We start from the raw sequence: 27,851 nt of genomic DNA on the forward strand, positions 1-27,851 counted from the left end.
ATTTTAAAATCATTATTAACTGATCTATTAAACAGCGGGAGTGAGAAAGGCAAGTAAAATTGATGCCCTCCTGATGACAGAGATATCAGCACCTCTAAAGTAAGGTTCCTAGAATGTCAGGCAGCAGGGCAAGCCTACAGCAAATGCTGCCTCTAAGTTACTAGGCAACGCCACATCCCCACGCCATACCTTGTCCAGTGCTTCCTTTTGAGCTTATTTTAGTATTGGAGTTCAACAGTTTTAGTTTAGCAGGTCCAGATATTGGAAAGCTCACTGTCCAACGATGGTTTAAGACACATGAAACTATTTTTAAAGGCATTTAAAAAAATGACCATCTAAAAAAATTATTGTACTTTAAGAACTGGAGGTTGGGACAGATGACCTCTGATAATCCCTCCCAATTTAGAATTCCATAAAGGGCAAATGCTACACTTAAAAATACTTTTAATACCATGATTAAAAAAACATCAGATTAACTAGCAGTGTAATGTTTTCTATTTGAGACATTTCTCAAAATTGTTTCTAATTATCGCTTTTAATTTCTCTTTTCCCAATCCCTTCCCACAGAAAGGGGGGGAAATCTGCATGTCATTTATTCATGCATTCATGCCATTAACTTTGAGGACCAACAACGTGGCAGGAATGGAGGCAAGTGATGAGTATACAAGGAGCTTCCCAACCAGTCAAAGAGAAAGACACGGAGACAGACCAGTACAGAACAGGGCAAGGGTGTCACCACAAGCATGTGTTCCAGGAGCTTAGGGTAGGGACCTTGAGGATGGGGCCGAAAAGGCATCAAGGATGATGTAAATAGGAGCTATGGAGTTGGAGGGGAAGGGAAGGCACGGAGGTGAGGAAAGGAGTGGCAAAGGCAGTGGGATGGCCGCAGTCTAGGGCTGCTGTAACATAAAGGCAGGAGGTGCCAGCAGATGAGGTGTTTAGGGACCTGATCAGTGAAGAAGCTGAAGGAGACAGGCGGCCACTGAAGAACGGAAAGCAGGAAGGATGTGATTACATTTGCATTTAAAGATTATCTCTTTGGCAGCTGAGGGAAGGAATTAGGTAATAATAGAACTGAGCAAGAGAGACTGGCGAGGATGCTGGCACAGTGGTCCAAGAGAGAATGATGAAGGCCTGGATTGGGACAATGAGGGTGGAGGAAACTGGGCAAACCTGACAAATACCCAGGAGGCTGGGCAGAACTGAATGAGTATCTGGGTATTGATGATGAAAGGCAGGAAAGACTTAAAATGACACAGGTTTCTAACCTAGTGACAAGTGTGATACCATCTGTGATCAAGAATGTGGGAGGAATAGTTTCGGTTCTCTTTTGGCACATGTGAGATATTTACCTATCTATCCATCTCATAGGCAACAGGATATCTGAGTCCTCTTCTTGGGGAGGGAAACAAAAATGCTAGAGAAACAGATCTGGGAGTTATCAGTGCATAGATGTTGAAACAATGAGGTCACCTAGAGAGAGTGTAACAAGGGCTGAGGGTGGAGGATTTAGCCTTGGGGGACACTGGAGTTTAAGGAATGAGTGGAAGACTTCAAGATTATAAAATGGAAAGAGAAAAAAGAATGCTAAATGTCAGGAATCATAAACCAGGAAATGTCATGGAAGTCGAGGGGAAGAAAAGAGTGTCAGAACATAGATGGAAAAGCTGTCCTTGAACCAAAAGAGAAGACAGGATAGACTTTAGATGTAAACATTATAGACTCTGGAAGGATAAGAAGCAGAGGGAAACAATTTGTGGTAAAATTTGGCCTCAATTTTCTCAGTGAAAATAAAAAGAGAACTTGTCGCCCTTTGGGCTGCCAATCAGCTATCACTAGTGGTGGTGTTGTGAGGATGGATGGGTGGCCTGGACCACAATGGTGACTCATCACTGAGCATCCTCATCTTGGAGGGAGGGGCCATGGAGCCCTCAGTTTGACTCCTGAGCAAGGAGCAGATGATTCAAAGTGCATCTATTTTTCTGCGGTTTTCCTTGAGCTCAAAATAAGAAAAATCTCTCAAGTGGATTTTGCTTATTCTAAGACTTTAGAAGGTACTACAGTCTCTCAACATTACAGGGTCCTGGAGGCTGTGTTGACCACTGCCGCTAGTCATTACAAAGCTTCTAGAATTTAAGATGGCTGATCTCTTATCTGATCCCCTCTGATAATAAACAGTGGGGATGCTCTGTGGCCAGGAGTTAGCTTGGGTTGTAAAACCTATTTAATCTCTCTCAGGAAAAAAATACAAAGTAAAATAAAACAATCTCCCAGCACGGACAATAAGAAAAACCAGCCCCCTGCACAGAAATGTTTACTCTTCCACAATTGCGGAAGACTCAAGGAATCCACGGACTCAGATCATCACCATCATCATCATGTTTGCTCACCTCACATAATTTTTAGAATGAGAGGAGATGGATGAATAACTGAATGAATGAGTGATTACTATCTTTATAAATATTAGAATTAATCAATTAAAGCAGGACTTCCCTGGTGGCGCAGTGGTTAAGAATCCGCCTGCCAATGCAGGGGACACGGGTTCGAGCCCTGGTCCGGGAAGATCTCACATGCCGCGGAGCAACAAGCCCGTGCGCCACAACTACTGAGCCTGTGCTCTAGAGCCCGCGAGTCACAACCACTGAGCCCGTGCACCTAGAGCCCGTGCTCCGCAACAAGAGAAGGCACCTCAATGAGAAGCACGCGCACCACGATGAAGAGCAGCCCCCGCTCGCCGCAACTAGAGAAAGCCCGCGCGCAACAAAGACCCAATGCAGCCAAAAATAAATAAATAAATTTATTTTTAAAAATCAATTAAAACATGATCATGTCCAGCTCTTATCCTGGATCAAGATGGCAAGTGCGTTATCCCCCAAAGACCCCTAATTTGGAAGCCTGTAAAACACAGAAGTCTTCCTTTAACATGACTGATTACATTAGCTCAGAATATAAGATTCTCCTAATGTCACCCTGGAACAACAAAGCCTCTAATTATACGAGGTCTGTAGGTTAATAGTAAAACTAGGGGCCCAACAACTAGAGGGAAGGAAGCAGAATCCTTTCGGGAAATCAGCCTCATTTGGACCTAGTGTTCCTTCTACGAATGGCTCTCAGCTGGCCTGTCATTTGACCTCTCTCCACCCTTGGTTCTTTCAGCACAGAAATGTAGATTCCCACATCCCCAGATGGGGAGTGTGGGTTGTTCCTGGAAATCTCTTTGATTAAATAGCAAATTATATATATATAAAATAGATAGACAATAAGGTCCTACTGTATAGTATGGGGAGCTATATTCAATATCTTATAATAAATTATAATGAAAAAGAATCTATATATACATATATATGTATAACTGAATCACTTTACTGTACACCAGTAAACACAATGTTGTAAATTAACTATATGTCAATAAAAAAATTTTTTGACTCCAAAAAAAAAGCAAATTTTATTCCCTTGTGCATCAGTGGCATGGGTTTGAGTGAGGCCAGCCCAGTGGCCCCACTTTGCACTCAGATTATAACTGGCCCGTCCCCGCCTCATCCCTCCCGTGCGGGGCGCTGCCACCACCAACAGGGCCCTCCCTCTTCCCTCCCAGGCCCTAGAGAGCTGCGGTAACGGTGGTCACAGAAGTAACATTCTGGCCTTTGTGGGTTAGCCTACGTGCCTACTTACTGTGACTCACATTATTTCTATGGGAAAATACCTTCTGAGGCTTCAACCAACAACTTATAACTTGCATGCGAGTAGTTATACTGCCTTTACAGGGCCTCTTCCTGGAATTTTGTGTAAATGAATGTTCATGATCATCAAAACGAACCAGTGCAAGAGCTGAGCTTAGGGCTACAGTGCTCTGGAAATCTCAAAAACAACATACATAAATGTGTCACTAGGTAAAAGAGTTAAGTTACCTTACTAGTACTATCTGGAGTCAGATGGGCTTCAGTTTTCTCAACTGTACAATGCGACCGCGGGGATTGAATGAAATCAAATGAAATTGCTTTTGAAGTTGTCAAGTGATACATAAATTCAAGTATTTTTTTAATCTGTAGCGCACTTGTACAAGCAAAGCCTCTAGCGGAGGATCCCCTCGGTTCAGATCCTGGCTTTGCATCATTCTATTCTATTTGAAATATTAACCCTTTATTCTATTTGAACTATTCTAGCTACGTGCACTTGTGCAAGTTACTTAACCGCTCTGTGCCTTCCTACCCTGTTGGGAATAATAATAGTAAATGTAGGAGAGGATGGTGGTGAGGATTAAAATATTCAACATGCTGGGCACACACTAAGCGCTGTGGAAGTGTCAGCGTTCATCCTCACCCGCTTCATCTTTACCACCAGCAGCAGCATCTGTGCGAGGCAAGTTGGGTCTAATGGAAACACAATGACCTGGAAGGACCGCGGGCTGGGAGTCCACGGCGCTCAGGAGAGTGAATTGTTCTTATTATTGTAACTGCAGCGGCTTTCTTGGTCATTCAAGAGGAAACTTGGTAAGTATTTTCGGTTTTTGTTTCTTTAGGCTTAGGCATCTCCAGATAAAAGTGTGAATTAGATTAATGTTTTTCTTTATAACTTGCTATTCATTTTTTCAGTCCACATGCCTAGGGCGTGGACTAAAAGCCTGAGGCTTCTCCGCATAGGCGCTGATAAGAACTCACTTAGGCTCGCCTTCTCACTTTCAGCTGTCAACCTCAGGTTAACCCTGCACAACTTTATCTCTACTCCCTCTCCAAACCCACTAAGATAGCCATAAAGGAATAAAAGAAGAGGAAGCGAATGGGAGAGGAAATGCAAAAAAAAAACAAGTCAACAAAATTTTGGTAGGTAATAAGGCATCTAATTTGGCTTCAGCTTTCTCCATCCTGCTAAGTGTCTATGCCTGGAGAAGCCAACAAACTGTAAATGGAATCCAGGATGAATCCTCAAAAGGCTGAGGATCTGAAAGCATCAGACATCTCTGAACCCAGGGTTTGGGGTACGGCTGAAAACAAGAGGGTTCACTCATAAGAAAGAGCTAGACCCCCAGATCCTCCCCCTTGCCACCACAGCCAGGGCCATCGCTCTTCCGCCGTCCAACAGATGACAGGTTTGCTCTCTGAGGAGGCTGAACCAGAGATATTCTGATCCAGGGGACATGAAGCTTAGTAGAGGGAAGAATACAAAGCCTTACTGAAAAGAGCAAGACTCCTGGAAGTCATGTAAGACAGGCCAGTGCTACCCACCCCCTGAGACAGTACCCTGGTGCACGGCTTTCCCTGCAGGGTCACTGCACTGCAGATTCTAGGGAACCATCATTCCACAGATAACATGTGAGCAGTGCTCCCTGGGGCTGTACAGCGAGGTGGCCCTGGAGAAGCTGGTTCACTTCTGCCATACTCTTCCCTTCTCGGGCCTTGCAGCTGTGTTTTTATCAGGAAGAAGAGGGGCAAAATCATTCATGCCAACTATGATTCCAATTCACATCTCACTGGACAGAACTATGTCACAAGACTGCATCTACCAACAAGGGTGGCTGGGAAACTCTAGGCATGTTGCCATCCTATGCATAGATATTGGGTTAGTAAGAAAGAAGGAAAGACTTATTAGGTAGGCAATTAGCAATCTCGACTACAGAAATAAACATGTCTTCCCAAATTTAAAGGTTCCACTGAGCACCTCGACTGGAAAAAACTTACAGTGAACCATAATGCTGTAAAATTTAAGACACCAGAGAGTTTTTTTTTAATCTGAAAAGCTTTCAGAGAGAACAAGCAGGTAACATACAGGAACCAGAATAAGAAACACTGGTCTCAATAGTAACCTGGGGAGTGAGCCCTTTAAATGGCTTGGTCAGAATGTTTGTTGACAGTTGTCATCCACCATGGGTGTTGTTGACCTATCACTGACCACACAAAAACCAGAAGGCACAAACCTGCTGAAGAAATATCAGCATCTCTGTCAAAGTAGTATTTAAGAAGTAATTTTAAGTAGTTATCCCCCAAACAACAAAGTGACATGTGTAGCTGTCATCGACATCACTCTGTGAAGCGTGACTTTTTGTTTGTATCAAATAACTATTCTCCTAAGTTAATTTTGCTTCCTTTTATTTCCATTTTCTTGCAGAAATGAGAAATGAGGCAATCACTGTTCACGTTGGCTCTATTAGCAGCAACAAAATTTTGCAGATGGTTAATGATAATGGTTTGATATGGCATCACGTGTCTCAAAAAGAAAAGTTTAGACCAATAATGGATTCTTTTGTTGCTGTTGTTGTTTCATACAATTCATGGAATCAGTGTAAAGTTTTTGTAGTTCATTCTATTAAACATGAAATGTCTGATGTTACTGCTAATTCTATTGTAAATTCAGTTTCAGAGGTCACCATTAAAAATAAAATGGGGCTTCCCTGGTGGCGCAGTGGTTGAGAGTCCGCCTGCCGATGCAGGGGACGCGGGTTCGTGCCCCGGTCCGGGAAGATCCCACATGCCACGGAGCGGCTGGGCCTGTGAGCCATGGCCGCTGAGCCTGCACGTCCGGAGCCTGTGCTCCGCAACGGGAGAGGCCACAACAGTGAGAGGCCCGCGTACCGCAAAAAAATAAAAATAAAAAATAAAATAAAATAAAATAAAATGAATTGTTTTTGCAGGAAAATGTGAATATAATTTTTGGAGGATCACTGCACCGTGGGCAAAATAATACACTCACCCTTAATACTGTTAAGAAGCCAAATGGGCTGGATATGACACCGAAAGCACAGGCAACAAAGCAAAAATAGGCAAGTGGGACTATGGTAAACTAAAAAGTTTCTGTGCAGCAAAGGAAACAATCCACAGAGTGAAAAGGCAACCCACAGAATGGGATAAAATATTTGTGAATCATATATCTGATAAGATGTTAGTATCCAAAATATATAAGGAACTCCTACAACTCAATAGCAAAAAAACCAAACAACCCAATTAAAAAATGGGCAAAGGCTCTGAATAGACATTCCTCTAAAGAAAACATGCAAATGGCCAACAAGCGTATGAAAAGATGCTCAACATCACTAATCATCAGGAAGATGTCAATCAAAATCACAACGAGATATCACCTCATACCTGTTAGAATGGCCGTTATAAAATAAACAGAAAATACCAGTGTTCACAAGGATGTGGAGAAATTGGAAGACTTGTACACTGTTGGTGAGAATGCAAATTGGTGCAGCCACTGTGGAAACAGTATGGAGGTTCCTCAAAAGATTAAAAATAGAACAACTATATGATCCAGCAATCCCACTTCTGAGTATTTATCCAAAAGAATTGAAAACAGGATCTCAAAGAGATATTCACATTCCCATATTCACTGCAGCATTATTCACAATAGCCAAGAGGTAGAAACGACTCAAATGTCCATTGACAGATGAAAGGATAAACAAAATATGGTCTATACATACAGTGGAATATTATTCCTCCTTAAAAAAGGACGGAGAGCCTGCAATATCTATAACATGAAGACGTTATGCTAAGTGAAATAAGCCAGTCACAGAAGCACAAATCCTGCGTGATTCCACTTATAAGAGGCATCTAAAGTAGTCAAACCCATAGAAGCAGAGAATACAATAGTGGTTACTAGGGACTGGGGGTGGGGAAATGAGCTGTTATTCAACAGGTAGAAAATTTCAGGCAGCCAATACGAAGTTCTGTTGCTCTACAACAATGTTCATATAGTTAATACTGTACACTTAAAATTTTGTTCAGAGGGCAGTTTTCATGTTATGCTTTTTTTTAAACCACAGTTTCTAAACAAAGAAGCTGAATGGAGCAAACATATATTTGAAATCGTTCATGGCATACACATAATTTGTAATTGCATCCAACCAAGCTGTGATAGTCTTCGATTCAACCGAAGTGGTAGCTGACATAATTTGCAAATATATATATACACAGAACTACAATATTATACACACACACAATTTTTGTGATGAAGCTGATGTTAAATAAAAAATACTTCCTCCTGGGACTTCCCTGGTGGCGCAGTGGTTAAGAATCCGCCTGCCAATGCAGGGGACATGGGTTTGAGCCCTGGTCCGGGAAGAACCCACATGCCGCGGAGCAACTAAGCTCGCGCGCCACAACCAATGAACCTGCGCTCTAGAGCCCGCAAGCCACAACTACTGAACCCGTGTGCCACAACTACTTAAGCCCACACGCCTAGAGCCCGTGCTCCACAACAAGAGAAGCCACTGCAGTGAGAAGCACGCACACCGCAACAAAGAGTAGCCCCTGCTCACCACAACTAGAGAAAGCCCGCTCGCAGCAAAGAAGACCCAACGCAGCCAAAAATAAATAAATTAAATAAATTAATTTTAAAAAACCACTTCCTCCTGGGACTTCCTCATTGTCCCCTAACCAAATCTCCAAGTCTACCTGCATCTGTATCTATACTCTGTGCCTTCTCTCTTACTACATGGATAAACTGTCCTTGGTCACATCAAAGGGCATCTTCTTCCCTGCTGCTATTAATTTCATCCCCTCTTCTTCCTCAAGAACTTCACTCCTGCAAATTTCTCTTCTCTCTCTTGTAGCATCAATTTCTCTCCTTCTATCAGATCAGTCCCATCAACATACAATACGTTCTAGTACTTTCTATCGCTAATCTTTCCCCTTTGATCCTCAATCCTTCCCCAACTATCATTCCTACTTCTCTCCCTTTCATGGTAAAACTTCTCCAAAGAGTTCTTCATAATGGCTGCCTCTACTTAACTCACCTTCATTCATTTCTGTGACCTACTGCAAACAGGATTCTGACCTCACTGTTCCATCAAAACTGATCTTCTAAATTTTGCAATGACTTCTATGTTGTAAATCCAATGACCACATTTCTGACTTTATTCTATTTGACTTTCTAGCACAACTGACCACTCCCACCTGCTCTTCGACTTTTCTCCTTGGCTGTTAAGATACCTACTTGTCTGGTTTTGTCCTATTTCAGCCCCCTTGATGGCTCCTTCTCCTTCATTTGACCTCTAAGTGTCGGAGTGCCCTGTTTGGTCCTTTATGTTTATCTACAGATGCTCCCCTAGGTAATATTAATTCGTTCCATGGTTTCAAAACTATGTATGTGCTGACAGTTCCCAGATTTATATCTCTAGCCCTGAAATCATGTACTTGATTTCCTAACTTGAGTATCTAATAGATTTCTTAAATGCAACCTGTCCAAAAAGAAAGTCAATTTCCTCTGGCCAAAACCTATCCACTCCAGTCTTTTTCCATCTCAGTAAAAAGCACCATCACCCATGTTGCTTCTCTTTCCCTCCACCCACCACATGCCATCCATTAGCCAGTCCTGTCAACTCCTCTCCAAAACTTAGCCCAAATTTATCCACTTCTTCCCATATTCATTACTACCACCCTGTGTCCCAGCTGGTACCATCTCCTCCCTGGACCTCAACAAGCCCTTCCTGACCCGCCTCCTGCTTCCCACTCTCGCCTCTTCTACAAACCATTCTCCTTGCAGAAGCTAGGATAGCATCTAAAATCACAAAGCCGGGCTTGCGGCTCCTCTATGCTAAAAATACTCCAATGAGAGAATAAACTTCACTCTCTGCTCTGGCCTGCTAACGCCTAAGTGCCTGAGCTCCTTTGCGCCTCTTCATCCCCACCCTCTGCCTCTCTTCCTCACTATGCCCGTCCATGCTGACTCTTGGCCAACTCCTAGAACATATTAAGATCTTTCTCGCCTTAGGAACTTTGCACTAAATTGCTCCTTTTGTCTGGAATTTTCTCCCCTCAGAGCTACACATAACTGGCTCCCAGGTCCTCAGAGAGGGTTGCTCTAACCTGCCTATCCAATGCCACTCTTCACCGTATTATACCTTTTTATTTCTCAATTGCATGCATCACCACTGAAAAGCATTGCTTTTTTAAGTAAGTGTACTTTTTTGGGTCTGTATTCCCCACAAGAAAGTAAGTGCCATGGAGTAACACTGCCAGATTTAGCAAATAAAAATACGGTGTACCCAGCTACATTCAAATTTCAGAAAAAGAATAACTTTTAGGATGTTTCATACAATACTTGGAACAACATTATACTAAAAAAAATTGTTTTCATTGTCGAGATTCAAATTTAACTGGGTATCCTGTATTTTATCTGCAACTCTGTCCAAGAGCAGAAACCTTGACTACTTTATCATCCCAGCAGATATAGTGATATCTGGCAAGTACCCCATAAAATACTGATGAAGTGAAACAGTGATTGAATGAACGAAAGAAGGGAAAGGAATCAATTTGTGATGCTCAATCTAAAAACCAGTTTTAGTTATTGTGACAGTTAACTTTATGTGTCAGCTTGACTGGGCTAAGGGATGCTCAGATAGCTAATAAAACATTATTTCTGGATGCTTCTGTTTAGGGTGCTTTTTGGAAGAGATTAGCATTTGAATTGGTGAGCTGAGTAAAGTAGATTGCCCTCCCCAGTGTGCAGGGGCATCATTTAATCCACTGAGGGCCCAAAGAGAACAAACAGGTGGAGAAAGGGCAGATTTGTTCTCCCTCTGCTTGAGTTGAGACATCCATCCTCTCCTGCCCTCAGACATCGGTGATCCTGATTCTAGGGCTTTTGGACTCAGATCAGGGCTTCACATCAGCCCCTGATTATCAGGTCTTTGGACTCCAACTGAGTTAACCGACTTTCATGGTTCTCCTGCTTGAAGATGGCAGGTCGTGGGACGGCAGCCTCTGTAACTGCTGAGCCAATTCCTGTAATCAATCTCCTCTTACGTATATATATATATATATATAGCCTATTGGCTCTGTTTCTCTGGAAAACCCTAATACAGTTATCCAGACTGTAACCCAGTGGTTCTCAAGTTTCAGCCTGTATCAGGCTGGCCGGAAAGAAAGAAGTCCCACGAGGCCCCATTTATGTTTTCCAATGTAATTAAATTTATTTAATCAGTTGTTTCAGAGCTAGTTTTCTGTCCAGGATTGGTAGCCCATGACAACAGACAAAGAGGACAAGGGCACAGCTCTACCAGGTGGCAGCATGAACTGTGTCTCAATATAACTTATGAATGTGCAGGGACTCCTGAGATCCCTTTATTTCCATAAAATGATTCCTCCCCCCTATTCCTACGCAACTTTAGCAACTTACCTTGGAGGGTTTTTCGCCCCCATCTTCCCATTTTCTCTTGGTCCCATGTGGCAATAATAGTACCTTGTAAACTACAATGAGGTATCACCTCACACCAGTCAGAATGGCCATCATCAAAAAATCTACAAACAATAAATGCTGGAGAGAGTATGGAGAAAAGGGAACCCTCTTGCACTGTTGGTGGGAATGTAAATTGATACAGCCACTGTGGAGAACAGCATGGAGATTCCTTAAAAAACTAAAAATAGAACTACCATATGACCCAGCAATCCCACTACTGGGCATATACCCTGAGAAAACCATAATTCAAAAAAAGTCATGTACCACAATGTTCACTGCAGCTCTATTTACAATAGCCAGGACATAGAGGCAACCTAACTGTCCATCAACAGATGAATGGATAAAGAAGATGTGGCTCATATATACAATGGAATATTACTCAGCCATAAAAAGAAATGAAATTGAGTTAGTTGTAGTGAGGTAGATGGACCTAGAGTCTGTCATACAGAGTGAAGTAAGTCAAAAAGAAAAAAACAAATACTGTATGCTAACATATACATATGGAATCTAAAAAAAAAAAAAAACAGTTCTGAAGAATCTAGGGGCAGGACAGGAATAAAGGTGCAGACACAGAGAATGGACTTGAGGACATGGTGGGAGGATGGGTAAGCTGGGACGAAGTGAGAGAGTGGCATGGACATATATACACTACCAAGTGTAAAACAGATAGCTAGTGGGAAACAGCCGCATAGCACAGGGAGATCAGCTCGGTGCTTTGTGTCCACCTAGAGGGGTGGGATAGGGAGTGTGGGAGGGAGATGCAAGAGGAAGGGGATATGGGGATATACATATGCATATAGCTGATTCACTTTGTTATACAGCAGAAACTAACACACCATTGTAAAGCAATTATAATCCAATAAAGATGTTAAAAAAATAGTACCTTGTAATAATTTTTTTTTGTGCTCACACTTATTTTATTTTATGAGCTATAAATTGAGAGGATTCCTATGTTTCTGTAATGGAAATAACCATGGCTGCTTCTGTGATTTTAGCCACAACTCCAGCTGCCCCTTCTCTTCTACTTCCCCGGTTTCCCAGGTTTTCAACCTTGAAGCTATTTTCCCACTCTCCTATCAATTCTCCTACTGCACACCCTTGACATTCTTCTCTTTCACAGCCACACTGCCCTGGTTCAAGTCTTTGTCCCTCTTCCCAGGGTTCCCTGCTTCCACCCTTTCCAGTCCATCCTATGTCCATGTTTTCATTCATTCATTCTCTCAGTATCAATTATTGAGTACACACTTCATGTCAGATTGTGCTAAACACAATGAACAGGGGAACAAGATGATGCCCCTCCCTTCTTTCCAAAGCAGTTATGTGTTGTCTCATCCCTAAGAACCAATCATGACTGGGACACGCCCTGAACTCCCCTAGGGTTTGGATCTTGCCTGAGCTTTCTCCTCCTGGGAAGTTCTCTGCATCTCCCTTTGTTGAAGTCGTGTCCCAACTTCAAGGTTTAGGTTCCCCAAACCACCTCCTTCACACTCTCTTCTTTCCCTGTCCTCTACAGCACATCGTTGCCCCCTGTAACCTAAAATGCAGCCTAGTCATTCATACTGATGCTGTGTCATGTGTTGGACCTGCTTCCTGGCTCCCCGTGGTATTTATCATCCCCTAGTTCACCAAGAAATACTTCCTCTAGGATTCGTTTTTGCAGTTGTAGGGGAGGCAAAACTTCACCTCCACCCACCTTAGATTTTCTGCTGGAACTCTCACAAAAAGATTAACATGAGAAGGAGCAGTTTACTAACACGTGCAGCACACGTCACACGGGAGAGACCTAAAGAAAACTCAAAACAGCAACTTAGGGGCTCCCCTGGTGGTGCAGTGGTTAAGAATCTGCCTGCCAACGCAAGGGACACGGGTTTGAGCCCTGGTCCGGGAAGATCCCACATGCCACAGAGCAACTAAGCCCGTGCACTGCAAGTACTGAGCCTGCACTCTAGAGCCCGCGAGCCACAACTACTGAGTCTGCGAGCCACAACTACTGAGTCCACGAGCCACAACTACTGAGCCCGTACACCTACAGCCCATACTCTGCAGCAAGAGAAGCCACCACAATGAGAAGCCCGCTCACTGCAACGAAGAGCAGCCCCGGCTCGCCGCAACTAGAGAAAGCCCGCGCGCAGCAACGAAGACCCAACGCAGCCAAAAATAAATAAATAAAATTAAAACAAAACAAAACAGAAACCGGCAAGTTAGAATTCCAGCTTATATATATATATATATATATATATATATATATATATATATATAGCATCTTCAACAAAGAACAATCAATTTGTAGAGAAATGACAGGACAAAGGAGCTTGAGCTGGGGTAGTGACTTGTGGAGCAGTAACTAGGAAGATGAGGGTTAGTTTAGTGAGGTGTGTTTGTACAGATTCTCAGCCCCAATTCCACATCACTGGTGAGAAGAATGTCTTCCTCCTGGTACAGAGAAGGAACCTTTCACTCAGGAGTTTTATCTCCTGCTTTCAGGATGAAAAGAAGGGTCAGAGTGCTTCTTCTTCTTTCCACCTGTTTCTCAAATGCCTTTAACTCAAAACAAGCAACATGCCAAAACGGTGTATTTTGGGGATGACATGATCTGAACTCCTTCACAGCTAAAGGATTACAAAGGGAACAATGGTACTATGATCCACTCCAAGGCAGGGGAGAGGTCGTTAGCATACGGTGTGTCTGGTGAGAAAAAGTCTGACAGGCACATCTTTATTAAACCACACGGGACGCTGCTAAGTCCTCCTCCTCCAGCACATCACTAAACAATTAAACACGTCCTCTCTGCGCTTGCGCTGGAGAACCCAGTATGACAAATGGTACTTAAACAGCATTACAGTCAATCATGTCACAAAAGTGACTCGAGCCGAAAACTTCTGAGACTGACAATCTGTTGTCTTCTTATTTTGACTTTCCTCATAGTAGTTCCAATGTTGCATTTTATCTTTTTAAATTTTTACTTATTATAAAACCTCTATTAAAATAACACGAAAGAGGGGGGTTCCCTGGCAATCCAGTGGTTAGCACGCAGTGCTTTCAGTGCCGTGGCCCCAGGTTCAAGCCCTGGTCGGGGAACTAAGATCCCACAAGTCTCACAGTGCAGCCAAAAAAAAAACCACGAAAAGGGATTTTGAAAGAAAAAAGCCCCCAACCTCAATTCTAACATTTGTTCTGATTTTCTACATTCCCTTGCAGGCTCTGTTCTTGAGATACTGGTGTTATATATATATATATATATATATATATATATATATATACACACATATATATATACACACACCCATATACACACATAATCTTAGGGGACAGACAATTTTGTATTCTGCTGTTCCCAACGATTATATTAGCATAAAATTCTACTGGATAATATGCTATAATTGATAAAGCTATTCAACTAGTATTGAATAATTTATGATATGTCCCTTATTTTCACACCTATCCTTCCTTATAGATCCACTGCAAAAAAAAAATCTTTAAGCAAAAATATTTCAAAATTAACAAAATATTTCTTGAGATCAATTTTCAGGAGTGAATGGGACTATGGTGTGAAAGGGAATGAACATTTTTATGGTTCTTGAATCCACCGCTAAATTGCTGTCCTCAGGGATGTTATCAGTTTAAGCCGTAAATGTGTAAAATACATTGTCAGGATGCCCCATAACAGTGCAGGAAATGGTCCATCAAGCCAGTGTTCTCTGATAGGACTTTCTGAGGGCCACATCCCACATATGAACTGAGGAGTATCCGCTCCTCATATCCGCTCATGATCTGCCAAAATTAGGCTCAATTTGTGCAAACCTATGACATCTATTTCCAGGCAACTTCCAAAATACTGTATAGTTATTTTTTCCTTGAATATTGACATTTCTGCGTACGTATGGATATATTTCCATTGTAACTCACCCAGGTCCAAAATACCAGAGAGGGGTGTTGAGAGTCCACAGAAACTCAGAGCCACCAGATTTTCCAAGATTGGCAAGAATTCAGAGAGGCTTGGTATGCAAGGAAGCACTAATCTTTGTGCTGTGATGGTTCCATATCTTAAATATTTTCTTTTAAAATCAGATTGGGCTCAAAAAGCATATGGGTATTTAACTGACAAGGAACAATCCAAATTTTAAAAATGTCTCCAGTGGAGAAAAGAACATTGTGCTCTCTCTCCCACATTACTCCTCCCTGTCTGTGTGTTTCTCACTGCATTTTCCACCTGCCCTCCAAGCTAGGTCTCTCAGAAGAGCAGCTTATGAACTATGCCACCCTCTTCACGATATACATTCAGCTCTTCATTCCTCTTGCTATTTCACAGATATATATGAAGGTGAAATCAATAATATACATGAAGACTTTTAAAAACTAGAAATAAAGCACTAGGGCTCAACGAATAGATATTGATTGGTATTAATGATCATTAACATTTCCAAAACAGCAAGAAAAAGAAAGATAATATGGCTAAAAATAAGAACTTGGAAAAAATTGCTCACGTAGAGGTCAATTTAAGAATAAAGTTGAACATGATTTTGGAAGCCTGGTCACAAACGTATCAAGTTGGTATTAAAAGTGTTGCATTTTAGGTCAGTCCAAGTAAATAGGCTTTTTTGGGCTTCCTCAGAAAATTCAAAATTTTAGTAAGAAATAGTGGATATCTTTTCCCCCCCAAATCTTTTCCCCCTTCAGATAAATATGTATGAAATTTCAGCTGATGTATGTTAACACAGGGTTGAGACAGACATCAAGGCAATAACTGACAGCCCACTAGTGGGTAATATTCTGATATTCATCCAATAAACAGCCTTCGAATGTTTGCAATGCTCAGTTTTCTGTGGTCAGCCCTTTGGAGGATTAAATAGGAATCAAATTATCATTTCCAGTTATAAATATAACTTTTCTTCATAAGGAAGGATTTGATATTTAGGTGATGTGGTATATAAATTGCTTGCTGCTATATTGAGGGCTGAGGGCAGGCTTATCATGCCTAGAAGCTGGAATTGAGGCAGTGAATGAATCAGTGGTCGTTATTGTTTTAAATTCCAATTTGCCTATTCTGAGATATTAAAATAGGGAAGCAGGGAACATTACAAACTGTAATTTGCTTATTTACTGTGATTTTTGGTGCACCAGGAGAGCTTCTTTGAGCAATAAACTCTCTCACTTGTTTGCTAGTCCCTAAAATACTGAGACACACGATTCCTTTGCTTTCAGAAACTGACCTCTTTGAAAATGTTAGAGGTAACTAGTTGAGCTGCGGGCTGTTGACAGCCATTTACATTGGGTATGATGCGGTTTCAGGGTTTGTCTTGAGAGGTATTTTGTTTGGGAAACAGCTTAAGACCCAAAATATGGGAGAGAGGCTCCAGTGACAGGCTGGGGAGCTCCAGAGAAAACTGTGGCTCACATCACACCACAGTTTGGCCTAGGATCGGCATTGTAGAAACCACCACCACCAAATCTTAAAAAAGAGGTAAATCTGAAGTCTTTCTCTAACCAGGTGGAACAACATGACATTCTACGAGATGACTACGTACATAGGGAAGAAAGTGAACGAACCTCCAGGAAAAACATCTGGACTCTTCTTTAGAGAGCACTGCACTAAGATGAAGTTTGTTTTTTTTTTAACATCTTTATTGGAGTATAATTGCTTTACAACAGTGTGTTAGTTTCTGCTATATAACAAAGTGAATCAGCTATATGTATACCTATATCCCCGTATCTCCTCCCTCTTGCACCTCCCCTCCCACCCTCCCTATCCCACCCCTCTAGGCGGTCACAAAGCACCGAGCTGCTCTCCCTGTGCTATGCGGCTGCTTCCTACTAGCTATCTATTTTACATTGGTAGTGTATGTATGTCCATGCCACTCTCTCACTTCGTCCCAGCTTACCCATCCCTCTCCCTGTGTCCTCAAGTCCATTCTCTACGTCTGCGTCTTTATTCCTGTCCTGCCCCTAGGTTCTTCAGAACCTTTTTTTTTTTTTAAAGATTCCATATATATGGGTTAGCATATGGTATTTGTTTTTCTCTTTCTGGCTTACTTCACTCTGTATGACAGTCTCTAGGTCCATCCACCTCACTACAGATAACTCAGTTTCGTTTCTTTTCACGGCTGAGTAATATTCCATTGTATATATGTGCCACATCTTCTTTATCTGTTCAGAAGATGAAGCTTTAACCATCCAGAATAAGTCAGGCCTGGGAGAGAGAGATGGGCAGCAGAAGAGGGGGCCCCCTTGGGGTGAGGACGTAAGTGCCATCCCAGCTGCCAGAAGGTGGTATTAAGTGGGCGAGACTTTGGTGGGAGCCCAACCCTGTATCACTGGAGTGTGCGGGTTTTACTAGAGTCTTGTGCATGAAAGAGACAAGAAGGTAGAGACTGATTGCCCAGTGACTCTCTTTTTCCAAACCTGCGTTTCTATAAAACAGTCTGGGACCGGACATGCAGATTCTTAGTCACCTCGTCCCCCTCAGATGTGGTGACTCAGGTAGAATGTTCCCAGCCAGGTAAGCCATGGTTCTGCCTACCCCTAGTCAAGAGCAGTGCCCAGCTGTCCTCCTGGGAGAATCAGCTTCAAGACCCTTAATTTGCAAAGCCCTCTGTTACAGCAGCCTAAGGAATTATTCTCAGGACTCAAGCGTTGTAAAACAGCCAAAGCTCCCTTCAATTCTTTCTTGAGAGGGCCCCTATTATGTGGGGACATGCCAACCCCACCCTCCAGCCTGCTTCCTGCTTGGCAGTTTAGAAAGAAAGCAGAACAGTTAGCTTTCCCAGTCCATTATTCACCTCTGAAAGGTAATCAAAGGGAATGCCTTTCCTCCTATTATCCCATTGTTCAATTTTATGGAGGACTGCCTCTGAATATAGATGTTGTCAAAGCAGCCAAGAACCTAATGTAAACAAGAGTTTCCTAATAATACTTGTTCAAACTATCTTATTCCCATGGCTAGCACTGCCAAATTCCTGAAGGACACAGTGAGGCTTCCATATGATTTAACCTACTTTAATAGCTGAACATATCTGCAGGACACCCTAGAAGGCCATATGGGGACAGAAGCTTTAAACATCATACAAATGGAATCGTTCAGTGTGTACGCTTTGTGTCTGGCTTCTTTGTTTGTTCAAGCTCATGTGAGAATTCATTATGTTGCTGTATGAAGCTGTAATCTATCATTTTAATTTCTGTATAGAAATCCCATCGTAGAAATTTAATTCCACCATAGGACTATACCACCATTTATTTACCCGTTTTGCCTATGATGGACATTTTGGGGTGTTTCCAATTTGGAGCAAGTATTAGTTTCCCACTGCTACTGTAACAAATGACCACAGATTTAGTGGCTTAAGATAACACAAAGTTGTTAGCCTGTAGTTCTGGAAGTCAGAAGTCTAAAGTGTGTCCACGGGGGTTGCACGACTTTTGGAGCCTTTGGAGGAGAAGCCATTTTCTTGCCTTTGACAGCATCTAGAGGCCACATATAGTCTTTATCTTTAGCTCATGGCTCCTTTCTCCAACTTCAAAGCCAGTAACATAGCATCTATTCACCTCTCTGACCTCTGCTTCCATCCATACATTTCTCTCTGACTTTGACCCTCTTGTGTCCTCCTTATAAGGATGCTTGTGATTACGTTGGGCCCACCTGGATAATCTGCCCATCTCAACATCCTTAACTTTATCACCACCACAACCCACAGATCAACAAGTATCCCAGCAAAAAAAGGGAAAAAGTCATCACTGCAGCCATGGTCAGAGAGTTAAGCAACTCCATCTCAGAACTGCATCCTATTTTCTCCAGAGCCCACGTTCTTGATGTTTCTAACATGCCATTTATTTCATCTATTAACTGCTTTTAAGGTCCTCCCTGACGGACTCCATATTTTCTATCTAATCTTATTTCCCTTCTATCTTACCTTGGTCTTCCCATCATACTTTTTCAATACTCTTCTCCCTCTTGTTTGCAAATACCAAATGCATGCCGGATTGTGTTCCTTTGTTATGTTATTTCAGCCTCTCCTCACTTTTCTTTGAAATGTCTGCCCTTTGATTATTTTTTGTCTAATGTATAAGAAAATAGATACATAAGTATTAAAGCAAAAAAGAGGGTCATCTCTGTGTCACTGAAATTGCCTTGAACACCAGCAGTGGTACACATCACATTCTTGAAACTCTGAGCTGGGTTGAGAAGCAGGGTCTTCACCTCACTGTGGAGGTCAGAGGATTCGCAGTGAGCTGTCTGGGATGTTACCAAAAGGACTTATGCGTCTAACAGCATTACACCACACGACCTGTATAGTCCTTTACATTTTGAGATTCTCATTCCAGTTTCAAAATCTAAAAACTAGCACACAATTCTGGAAACATTTGTTTTATTTAAGTATAACTCAGAAATTAAATATATGCTCTACAGTCCTCCTCCAAAGCTAGAAATTACAGGCCTCCCTCGAAGATGGGTAACACTCTTAATTAGAGACATAAATAACTGTAACATTTATATCAATGGGTTCCACAGGATCGCTCGTATTTGACTGGATCCTGGGGAGAAGGCAGTCTGCAGTAATCGCTGGATTCCCCACATCAAAAAGCACGCAAACAAATTAAAAAACCCTGCTTTGGTGAAAATGGACATGGTGAAATGTTTGCAGTGTGACGGGTTTATTATTTCTTTGAGACTTATTTGAAGAGTAATGCCAACCATCCCAGGTAGACTAAAATCTATGTGAACTGTTAAGCCCATCAAGAGAAGACCCCTCCACCGAGCCCCTGTGTCACCCATGCCAAGACTCAATCCCTCTGCTGTAGCCTCAGGCTATTTCCTCTCCTTTTCTCAGCAGAAATGGACATTAGCTGGTCACTAAGTCTGTAAAATAACCCCCGAGGTGCTGGTCACCACAATTATTAACCTGCCCCTCAATCCTCTCCCTCCAATAACCCTCATCTCTGCAACCTGTCCTTAGCTGGCGCTATGTGAAAACTGAACTCTAACCCATCCCTCATCTTGGAATCTTCTCTGAATCTGTCTCACCCTAAAGAGGACAGAAGTGAAACCAGCACTGGGTGTGACACTGGGACAAAGACAGGGACTGTCTCAGAATTATGCATGCTGTGAAAAACAGGGCTACTCGATTGTGTCTTCAGAGGATATTATTACAATGAAGAAAACACAGCTCCTGCTGGATGAGGTGCCTGACAAGGTGCAGCCAACACAATGATGTCATACCCAGGGGAGGAACACAAGCATCCCGGGGTTTGAGCACAACTCCCCAGGGAGATGAAGCCAACAGGGCAGGAGGGCCCTTGCCAGCAAAACCAGTTGTAAACAAATCAAGGTAAATATGAATGAGTCCTTTTGTTCAATGAGATTCTAAACCCTGGGAAAGCTGAGAAGCATCATATATGTGTCATATATCATAGAAGTATCATACATCAAGACACAGATGACAAATACCTGCACTGCTGTCTTATACGTCACAAGCAGGAAGTAAATGCACCAACTGATAACAAGAAGCGATTTCTTCAGCCCCCTTTCCTTAGGTAAAATTGAAGACATGCAGTCAGAGCAGACAGATGGAGAATTATCCAAGTTCTCCCTTGGTTTTCTACTTCTGTTAGGGTCTTTGAGGGGCCCCAAGAGATAACACTCTTCTTTCTTGCCTGCTTTATGAGCCAACGGAGAAACAGATCAAGAAAGATGGCAGGTGAAGGCTACAGCGACACCTTTATTAAGCTGATACTGAGGATGGAGCTTATATCTGTGAGCAAATGAACTTTCCAGTACTGAACTGCAGTCACAGCAGCCTGGACCACGGCAGCCTCCCACCCGGCCCTGCCCTTCCCCAGCCCAACGCTCAGTTCACATCCCCTGAGGGCAGGGTAGCTCCCAAAAAGGAAAACAGAGAGGGGCTGAGCCAGTCACATTGGTTTGTTCTCTCTAAATTTCCTCTCAGCCAAATCACTCCATCTTCTCTGAGCAGAGGGTGAGACAGCCCCGGGTGTTACATAGCGAATAAATGAATGAATATGTAAGCAAGTGTAGGTGTGTACCGCGTGCATGTGCATATGTGTGCATGCACAGGTGTACATGTGTGTCTGAATGTACATGTATGCCTGTATCGAGCACTAGAGCCAGGTGTACATATTTGGGCAGATTCCTTTCAACAAGCATTCCTTGAGTACCAATGATTATGACAACTGTGAAGAGGAGTATTACATTTCTCTAGAGGCAAAAAGCTTGTAAGCTGGTAGGAAAGATAGATACGTAAGCAACCATTTGTAGCACAAGATCAAAGATGCTAAATGCAGTAACAGCACAAAGAAGAGGAGAGTTGTTCTGATCTGCAGGACGGCAGGGATATTTGAGATCAGCTTGAGAGGAGCTGGGAGGTGCCTGAGGGCATTCCAGGCAAAGGCGTAGCAGGAGCTCAGGCCAGAGGTGGAAATACAGGGCATGTTCAAGCAATAAGTCATTTGTCGTGCCAGGGCAGAAATTAATATGAGAGTTACCACACCAGACCAGACCAGACCAGAGATAACATCTTGCCGTTTTTCACCTGATTTCATAGGATACATGGTAATGAATGATGGGAGATGGCCAACTTGTGAAGAACCTCGACTGTTGTACTAAAAAATGTGAACTTCCTTTCTTAAGGCAAAGGGAAACCATTATGTCCAAGCGGAGAAAGGCCATGGCAAGAGTGGATTGGAAATTTCAGGGTGAAGGGGTTATTACATCGGCTTGGGTGAGAGAAAATGAGGGCCTGAACTAGGTGACAGAAAGGAGGGATCAAAGAGGTGACACTTTCACCGATGCACTCGAAAGTATTCTATTAGCACGAGGAGGCTGCTTTCGGATTGGGTGACTGGCTGTATAATGATGTCACCCGCACCAGGAGGAAGAGGATGATAGGCTAAGAGAGATGAAGTTAATTCCGAACTACTGTGTCTGCCCTGAACTTTGTAACCCCAAAGCCTACATAGATGTTGACTTCGGGGGACTGCGTCCTCTAGCTGGTTAGGCAGCAAGGAATGAACGTTTTCTCTCGTCACTATGCTTCGCCTTCCAGAGAAAACTGTTTACTTCTGGAGGAGGCCAATTCCTCTCCCATGTGGAACCTTTCATCTCTAATGAATTCATCTCTGTAGCTCAAACTCAAGAAAAGTCTCAATGTGCCTCCTCAGCGGGAGCCCCGAAGAAGCAGAATTCCTGGAACAGGGCAGGTATTACTCTTGCTCTGGCCTGCTCTGGCACAGCCACTACGGTGGGCACGTCCGGGGGTGTACGGCCTGAGAGAGTGAGAAAGGGACCTAAAGCACATCAGCTGTGAATAGGCACGTCTGTGAGTCCAAGGAGAAGTCAAGTTCCAGGAGACGACAGGCTGCCTGGTGGCGCCAGTCAACAGATGAGGCTCTGCTGGGCCAGCTGGGATGCAGAAGCAGAAGAAAGCACCCTCAGTCTGCCACACCAGCCTGGAAGGATGCAGAGAAGGCCTTCAGCTGCAGGATTCAGTAGAACCGGGGTCTGAACAAAGGATGAAGGTGGAAGGGCAAACAGAATAGCAACTGAGGTGGATTCCAAGAATGAAGAGTGGTTAGCCAGAAATATGGCAGCTAAAAGCCAACAGTGGGTGGATTCCCAAAGTAGGGACCTGAAAATTGAAAGGGATTGAAAAATCAAAGATCCAGTGACACAAAGACATATGCACTAAGGGCTGCTGCTGGTTCTAAGGGGTGTGGTGCTGTCTGCGAAAGCTCAGCAGGCACTGGGGTCACTGGTCTGCAGAAGAGTTGACAGCTGCTACCTAAACTGTAAGCTCCTGGAAGGCACAGAGTTCAGAGGTGAGGTCTTGACCAGCAGGCAACCAATGGATCTTGGTTGGTCAATTGCTTAAATAATACTTTCAAGAGGACAGTCTCTTAATTGCTACTTTATACTTTTGGAATGGCTTTGATTTTTCTAGTTTCTCTCTTTTTTTCCCCCTGGCAGCTGTTATTGCTCCAGCAAACTGAAGCTGCTGCTATTTCAGCATCATTGCTAAGAAGGGCATCGGAGCATCTTAATGTCAGGCTGAGCTCACTCATCCAGATTAATTCCTTAGATGTTCAGCAGAATTTCAAGTGAAGTCACCTTTCGGTCAGAACAAAAGGCAGATAACTCACTTTATCCGTGAGCCTTTTATCTTGTTGACAAACTCCAATTCTCATCCATTCCAATTTTCATGGCAATCCAAGACATTGCCAGAAGAATCAATGTGGACTTTGGAAAGATACGCTTTGCTCCTTGCTGTCATGTGAAGCCCCCATCGTCCTGGCAGTTTGATTCAGTTCCAAGAGGACCACAGAAACATGGTCACTGTGTTCCCTAAGCTTCTCACTGGTTTTAAAGAAGTAGCTGGTTTCCACTTTCTTTATGTAAACTTGACGAATTACCTCCAAAGGCCAAGAGTCCAAGAAGACATGCAGAATCTTGGAGTTTGAGAGGACATGTGAGGTCACCTAACCCCTCCTGTGTCAGATGGGTAAGCTGAGGCTCAGAGAATGATCCTTGCCTAAGGTCCCACTAAGTGGAATGTTGGCACTTGGAACTGAGCTTCCCATGTTCTAAATAGCATGACTCCTTATTGACAGAAATACTCACAGTGGATCCAAATATTAAAAAATGAATGCAAAAAATGATTAAAATATAATAAAAAAGCAATCAAAGCAAAAAACGCAAAAATAAGGGGGGGAAGTCTTAACAAAATAATAATGCATATGGCATTTGCTGCCCAGACCAGGTAATCATTCTGCTTAACACACTTATGCATCCATAAGATAAAGCACTCTCAAGCTGTCTATACATGTAGACCTCAAAAGGCACATTATATTCCCTTTTTCTCTGCAAAAATGACAAGCAGTTATAATCTTTTTCTCAGCAAGTGATGACCCTCCCTAGCACCCAGCATCATGAAAACTCAGGTAGATAAGTTTCACCTTTCACCTCTGTTTTTATCCCCAGAACAAAGGAAAATTATAAGGCATTGCACTAACAATGGAAACGTAACCTCTTCTTTTTTTTTTTTTTTCCTGTTTTTTTTGTTGCTAGGGTATAAGATCACGTGTGCCATAAAACTCTCTCCCGTCTGGCTGGTTTTGCAAACTTCTCTGGGACCTGGTTTTTACAGTTGAGCAATTAATTCTCTCTAACACTTGGGAGCTGCTGAAATAAAGATTTCAGAGAGAGCAGTTTATGACCTTATGCCTTTACGAGTTGTACTGAAAACTGACTTCCTGCATTACTGGGAGAGAAAAATCTATTTAAATCTCTTGGGTGAATACTTCAACAGCCTGATTTCATTTTGAAACTAATCATTTGTTATAGTTTAGAAGGCATGATGAATGATGCCACTTCAAATATTAATATTGTTATAACCCTAGATAACATGCTTTTTCCTCGATTCAGAGCTTTTTTACAACATGTCAACAATTCCATAAAGCCCCTCCTACAACATTTGAGGTCTGGTCCAATACAAGAAAACAAAATACCCCGTTGTTTGATACTGTTGAAAAAGCATGAAAAACTGTTAAATATCTATAAACCTAACCCCCCCAAATCACATGAAGTTATGGAAAAAACTTAAAACTCTAATAAAGGATATAAAAGACCACCTAAACAAGCTGACATATGTAGCATATTTATGAGTGGGCCGCAGAAGAGCACAGAATAGACGATCATTTTCCTTAAATTAATCTCTAAATTAATGCAATTTAAATCAAAATCTCAAGATGATTTTTTCCAGCTTTATTGAGATACAATTGACACATAATAGTATTTAAGCTTAAGGTGTGCAGTGTGATGACTTGATACACATATGTATATACTGTGAAATGATTATTGCTCTAAAAAATGAAGGTTATTAAAACAGAAAGACATTCTACAGCTCCTCCCATCAGGAGGTAGGTGGAGTCTTTTTTGCCACTTCTTGAATCTGGGCTTGGTCCTATGACTTGCTTTGGCCCACTGGGTACTAAAAATTTGAAGAAGCAGAGGCTTGAAAAGCATGTGTACGTGGGGGTGTGCCCCGCCCCCAGCTGCTGGAGGCCCCGAGACCATCACGTGAAGAGGCCTGGGCTATCCTCCTGGAGGATGAGAGGTCCAGCCACCCCAGCTGAGGTCCCCATGATGTGAGACCATACCTCGACCATCCATCCCCAGGAAGCAGGCCCAGTCCAGAAGGATCACCCTGCCAGCCCATCGTAATTCATCACTGTTGGATTAAGCCGCTATGCTTTGGATTGGGTCTGTTATTACAGCAAAAGGTAGCTGATTCAAGCAGGGGCACAAAAAGTAGAAACTGCAAAGGAAAAAAAAAGAAAACGATGAATTTAATGACATCAAAAGTAAAACTTTTTCTTCAAAATAAGACAACCCTAGACAAAGGTAACAGAGAGGAGATGTGCTGGAAGAAGATATTTTGCAAAACTAGGACAAAGGATTAAAATCCAGAACATCTAAGGAACTCCTGCAGTTTAGCAAGAAAAAAACAGAAAAATGGGCAAAAATATGAAAAAGGAATTCACAGAAGTAAATGCAGAATGGCCAATAAATAGATGAGGAGACTCTCAAACTCACTGGTAATCAGAGAAATGCAGATTGTGTTAAAAATGAGATACTACACGGAGGTGTCTCAAAAAACTAAAAACAGGACTACCATATGATCTAACAACTCCACTCCTGGGTATCTATCCAGAAAAACAAAAACGCTAATTCAAAAAGATACATGCACCCCAGTGTTTACAGCAGCACTATTCACAACAGCCAAGAAGACAAGGAAACAACCTAAATGTCCATCGACAGATGAATGGATAAAGAAGATGTGGTACATATATACAATCGAATATTACTCAGCCCTAAAAAGAGTGAAATAATGCCATTTGCAGCTACATGGATGGACTTGGAAGGTATTATGCTAAGTGAAATAACTCAGACAGAGAAAGACAAATGTTGTATGATATCACTTGTATGTGGAATCTAAAAAATATAACAAACTAGTGATTATAAAAAAAAAAGAAGCAGACTCACGGATACAGAGAACCAACTAGTGGTTACCAGTGGGGAAAGGGAAAGGGGAGGGTCATTATAGGGGTAAGGGATTCAGCGGTACAAACTGTTATGTATAAAATAAGCTACAAGGATATAACATACAACACAGGGAAAATAGCCAATATTTTACAATAACCATAAATGGAGTATAACCTTTAAAAATTGTGGATCATTATATTGTACACTTGTAACTTACATAATATTGTACATCAACTAAACTTCAATAAAAAATGAGATACTACCTTATAACCATTAGACTGGTAAAAAATATAATGTTGTGTAACAGCAAGTGCTGACAAGGATGTGGGGAAATGGAAGTCCTTATTGCACTACAGATGGGCGGGAGTCCCTTGCTGCTGCCATTTTTGGAGGTCAGTTGGGCAATATTAGTGAAAACATGTATATGTATATTCTCCATGTGACCCAGAAATACTGTTCCTGGGTGACAGCCCAGAGGAACTGAGACGTGCCGAAAGAGACTCATGTCAGTGTGTCTGCACTAGCGTTGTCAATGTAAATGGCTGTAAACAGTCTAACTGTCCTTCAGTGAAAGAGTGGACATGTCATCTGTGGTACATGCACAGGGTGGAAAAACTAGACAACAGTCATAAGCAGTAAATAAATTTGACTTATACCAACATGGTTACATCTCAGAAACATCATGACGAGTGAAAAAATAAGTACAATGAGACGTATGACACAAAACTGGTTATGTGAAGGAAAGTCTACTTTATATATATGAAGCTATGCAAGGTGAGTTAGAAGAACACGTGATAAAACCCAGAATGGATGTTTATAAGAGGAGAATAGTATGAGCGATTAAGGGACTATAACAAAATAAAATGAGAAATTTAGTTTTATACGTGTACCTACTGCTATGACAACATGAGTTTTACTGACAACGTTGTGATTTGGAAGACCAAGTAAAAATATATTTCTAAACCAAAAAAGAGCTTCGTTTATGTAAGTAGAAAAAAATGCAGAGTGATCTCCCCAACTTTGGCAACATTTTGCTGGTCCCACTAGCATCACTATTAGCCTATAACTCTAAATGGATGCCCAGTGGAAAACAAAACAGGACAAAAGGCATCTTTCCTCTTGTTAAAGGAAGAATCCATGTAGCTAACTCCCAGGTTTGTTGCTGAAATCATATATTAAAGGGCTAGTGGTCCCCTTCCCTCTCACCACAGACTGGCCTCCACAGTGCATTCTGTTCTACGGCTGTGCTTTGTAACAACTATTTCTTTAAATATGAATTCAGTATCTATGCAGGGCCTCCTACGCTATACCTCTCTTGAGTATAATTTCATTGAATTTACATCCAAAGGTGAAACCAAAATTATTTTATATTCCTACCTGAGAACAGCCACTCATGTAAAGAAATAAGGTGTTGTTTCTTGGGTTAGTTAAGAATTTGTCCTGGCTCTGGTCTTATTACTTTGGTTATACCTGGTTGAGATTTTCACAGCCATTTGAATTTGTGAAATACGCCCTCCTTTGCCTTCTTCCCCAGAGAGCAGTCCATGATGAGATCATAGGTGTTCGTGTAGTGGGTTGGGTGGGGTTAGGATGGGGGAGAGCGCTAAGCATGAGGAACAGACAAAAACCAATGTAA

The sequence above is a fragment of the Phocoena sinus genome, chromosome 14 (assembly GCF_008692025.1).
Source record: "Phocoena sinus isolate mPhoSin1 chromosome 14, mPhoSin1.pri, whole genome shotgun sequence".
Lineage (NCBI taxonomy): Eukaryota > Metazoa > Chordata > Mammalia > Artiodactyla > Phocoenidae > Phocoena > Phocoena sinus.